Genomic DNA, 5000 nt, shown 5'->3' on the forward strand with positions numbered 1-5000 from the left:
CTTTCCTCCGAGGTTTGGCTTCAGCTCTTTTCTTTCTCGGAGATCTATACGATTATTTTGTTTTTCCACTCCAAAAGTTATTTGTTTTGTTACTTCTCACTTCGTTATTTCCATGGTATTCTCCCTCTCCCTTTCCAAGGGGGATGGGAGGTAAGAAAAATCAGGCAAATCATTTCAAAAATTGTAATGGAATTCGTAAATGATCTTTCCATATTTTTCCTTTTGCTAGAAACTTATTTTATACGCTAACATTACAACACTTATTTGACAAATGTTTAATTCTTTCTGATGAATTATTTTTCTTTTCACACGTGCAATATTTAATTCTTACCGTTTCTTACCCATAGTTATCTTTTATTCTTTTATATTCATGTTCCCTCTCACTTATATTTTCTCCTCCTTTATTCTTGGCTACTCAAAGAAAAAGAAGAAAAGAGAAACTCCTTGTTGTACGTGTGAGCATCCAATTTCTTAGTATGTATTCAAATGTAACTTTTTCCTTCCAGCGCTTATAACAATGTTGACTGACCAGCAGAATTTTTGTGCATTCCAGAGAATTTCCTCCCAGAAGTTTAGATGAGAACCTTTGACTTTAACAACTTTTTAGCTGCTTCATAGGAGCCCTTCGTAGAACTTTTACAGTTTCTCCAACGCTCTTTCTCGGTTATATAGCTCAGGACACAGATACTTTTAAGACTCTAAGTTTTTATGAACAATTACAGGATCTTAATTACAAATTACAATAAGAACTTTATTTCGTCTATTCCTCTCTCTTCCCCTCTTAAAATTATTCCCTCGTCTTACTGTCTTCCTGAATGCTTTTTCAAAACCTTTTGTCTCGTTCTTATGTAGAAAATACTATTTAAAAACTGCAACCATCATCTCATTTCCTTTAATGTTTTTTCTTTACACTAGGTATTCTCTCTCTCTCTCTCTCTATCTCTATCTCTCTCTCTCTCTCTCTCTCTCTCTCTCTCTCTCTCTCTCTCTCTCTCTCTCTCTCTCTCTCTCTCTCTCTCTCTCTCTCTCTACCTCTCTTCCTCTCTCTCTCTCTCTCTCTCTCTCTCTCTCCTCTCTCTCTCCTCTCTCTCTCTCTCTCTCTCTCTCTCTCTCTCTCTCCTCTCTCTCTCTCTCTCTCTCTCTCTCTTGTCTCTCTCTCTCTCTCTCTCTCTCTTTCTTTTTATATAAACTTTATTCCAAAGATTACATGGTCTGTATAGTATAGTTTATTAATCTTATATGTGTGCTAAAATTTTCCATTAAAGGTTAAATTATCTATAGTTTAAAACATATATTTAAAACTTAATCCTGATAAAAGAGAAATTGGTCTAACTAAGAAATCACAAGTGAAAATTACTTAGCCTGGTTCATACTGTAATCTCCAAGCATTCAATGCTGACTTGAACAGCTGTAATGTGTCGAGATAAAGCAGGTTAGTTTGTTGAGCTAAAATGTTACTTATTCTAGAAAATCTAGGCAGGAAGGAGCGCAGATAGAGCTCCGTTCTTGGACTCGATTACTGGCATTTCTTGTCCCGTACGTGGGTGCGTCTGCTGGTGGAGGTCGTAGCGATGTCAGCGGGGAACTGTTTTGTTTATGTATCTTGTAGAGTAACCTGCCACTTATTGCTCCAATACATTATATAGTCAAGTGTGTCATTTATGTGTCTAACTGCCTCTGCGCGGTTTTGGGTATTGCAGGTGAAATTAAGAGTGCAGTCGTCAGCGTAAGCATAAGCTTCAGGGATGAGCTGCAGGATATTATTAAAGTAAACGTTCCACAGAAGTGGTCCGATTACACTGCCTTGAGGTACACTGGCTTGAATGGGGAATTCACTGGATGTGTGACCATTAACGACAACTCTCAATGTTCTTTCTTGGAGGTAGTCCTCGAGTAGCATCAGTAGATTGCCGTCAATTCCAAAGCTCTTCAGCTTCGATGCAAGGCCCTTGTGCCACACTCTATCAAATGCTCCTGCTATATCGAGTGCAACAACGAAGGTGTCCTTGCGAGTATCAAGAGCTTGGTGCCATACTGTAGTTAGGTGCAGAAGTAGGTCTGAAGCCGAACTCTGTGACCTAAAGCAAAATTGTCTTATACTGAGTAGATATTTTTTATCAAAATAATGAGTCAGTTTGTTTGCTAGAATCTTTTAAAATATTTTGCCTACGGAGGAAAGGAGTGAAATTGGGCGATTTACTCTTCTTTTTGTGTACTGCCACAATGTTTGCTTTCTTCCAAATATTAGGCCATTTACTGTACCTCAGGCATGTTTGGAAAAGTGAGGCAAGAGGAGCAGCCAGCTGCCTAGCACACTTGTGAAGTGTGTGAGGACTGACTTTATCGGGTCCTATGGCCTTATGGACATCAACCTTATTTAGATGCAGCCTGGCTTCTGCTTCAGTGATCACGAAAGAGCTGAGCTTCGAGTGAGTCACGAGAGGCAGACTAGGAGAAGATCGGTCAGAAGTTAAGCCTTCTCTCTGCTGGAGGTTGCAACTGATCCATCAGGCTTGTTGAGAGGGGGGATGCAGTCGTCAGGGGAAAATCCTTGTTGTTGTTTGATGCAGCTCCACCAGGCTTTACTTCCCACTGAACGACAAGAGAGTTTTAAGCGGAGGTCCTCCTTCCATCGATTAATTGCCCATTTTTGGACAGCTTTCATTCTCCTGCAAGCCATAGCATGAGCATCTTTATTTCTTTGTGTGGGATGGCGCTTATAACGGTTCCAGGCTCTCATCTTCTTGTCAGATGCCATTCTACAATTGTAGCCAAACCATGGCTGATCTGTGGATTTTGTCTTGTATGTCTTGTTAGGTGCATATATTGCTTGTAGGCTGACTAGTATTTTGGTAAGGGCCAGTGCTTGCCTGTCAACAGTGCCAGTGAGAATGTCTTCCCAGGGAGCTTCAGATAATGCATCACACATACCTTGCCAGTCTGCCTTTTCCCATTGCCAGATTGTACGGGACAAAGTTTCCTCTCGAGCAGCTTTTAGGTTGATCTTGCTTAATACTGCGAAGTGATCGGAGGAGCCAACTGTGCCCAGGGAAGTACAACTGACGTCTGATTCAGCCAGATCAGTAATCACAGGGTCAAGGGATGAGCCTGATATGTGGGTTGGGAAATGAACATGATTTGTGAGCCCGAATGTAGTGAGGAGCTCTTCAAATGATCTTTCAACCAAGTGTTGGTTCAGATCCCCTAGTATTATAATATTTTTGCAAGAGTATGCATGGAGAATGTTGTCCAGGTTGGCTTGAAGATAAATAAGTGGTTCAGAGCCTTGCCACTGGGGTCTGTAGCAGACACAGAGGACAGCATCTTGGTGTCTGTCCAGATTTTGAAAAAAACATGAGTTCAAGATGATCTGCTACATCAATCTCAAGTGAGTGTACATGTAGTGTTCTTCGAAAGCAGACAGCGATGCCTCCAAAAGTACCATGCGTTCTGTCACGTCTGTGCCACTTGGAGTAACCACCAACCCTCCCAAAATTCTCAGGTACTGTAGAGTTCAAGAAAGTTTCCACAGCAGCAATTATGTCAGGTTGATGTGGGATTATGTGGCTATGTGTGAGGTCTCCCAAGTTCGTTTGGAAGCCTCTAACATTAGCGGAGAGGATGCGCAGGTGGGCCATTCCTCTGTGGTTGCGAGGCATAGTACCAGGGACCTTGTAGAGAGCTAGTGGTTTGTTGGTTGGGTGGCTGAATGGCTGATGTTGGCCAGCCGTTGGCTTGCAAAGAAAGATGTGAAATGTGTGGAGTGTATGGCTTCAAGTGCTTCTGTATTGCTTGCACCAAGATAGCATTACTTTGACGCTGTTCTGCAGCAATGCTCTGGAAGAGGCGTTCTTGTCTTTCCTCTTGTCTCTTCATACGACACTCAGATGTTTGATGTCCTCTACGATGACAATATTCACATTCCTTAATCTTACGGCAATTATTTTCGGAGTGACCCTTGATTTTACAATACTTGCAGTAAAGAGTCTGCCTGTTAGATCTCTGCTGTCGATTATGAGTGGTTGTCTGGGGGTTATGGGGCCTCTGTTTATGTTGTGTGCGAACCTGTGCTTGGTTCAGCCGAGCCTGATCAGTCAGTTCCTGTTGAGGTGGAGTTGATGTAGGTGGCTGGCTGTTTCGATTGTCAGGCTGAGACAATGACAACTGATGTGGCTGTTGAGATGAGGTTGACTGTGGGTGTGACTGGTGTTGATAACCAGTAGCCTGGTCAATTTTGTCGGGTTTGGCTGTACAGGCTATAGTTTTAAGTTTAACTGCACTGATAGAAGTTGCAGCAATAAGGCTGTCGTAAAAGTTGACAATGGAAACAGCAGCGTCCCGTCCACGTGCTAAGTCCTGAGCTGGGTTACTAAGGAACTTTAGCAAGAAAGTCTTTTTGGCTAAATCTGCTCTGAGTTGCAAGATTGTTTTTACGAGCTCTCGAGGTTCAAGCTGGAGAAGTTCTTCTTCCTCGCTGGTATTTTTCCCCACTGTCTTCCTCAGAGGTTGGTTGGTCCTCAATGACTCAAGGACTACCGCTTCGATACCTAGAGTAAACCGCAGGTTTTGGGTATCAGAGCAGTCGAACACCTGACTGTTGTCAAGACATGTGCTATGACAGATATTGTGACACTCTGGATCTGAGCACTTGACTTACTGATGGTCGATTTGCCACAGACGCAGCACCACTCTCGTGGTACGTATCCAGACAGCCCTTGAGGACGAGCAATACGAGCGTGTCATCTCGATTCTGACATAATGTCACTTCAGACTTAGTCACACTCTCCCGCACATGGAATACGTAATCACAGCTAAATGAATTGTCCTTTAAAAGTATGTGCTTAAAATGTTGATTAAAATTGCGTATACTTAGAGGAATATGATTAAAATAATGCAACATATATATATATATATATATATATATATATATATATATATTGTCAGGGTTCGACTTATAAAAAGATATAAGAATCAGAACGGTCAAGGTCAACGGAAAAACA

This window comes from Penaeus monodon, chromosome 37 (assembly GCF_015228065.2).
Source record: "Penaeus monodon isolate SGIC_2016 chromosome 37, NSTDA_Pmon_1, whole genome shotgun sequence".
Taxonomy (NCBI): domain Eukaryota; kingdom Metazoa; phylum Arthropoda; class Malacostraca; order Decapoda; family Penaeidae; genus Penaeus; species Penaeus monodon.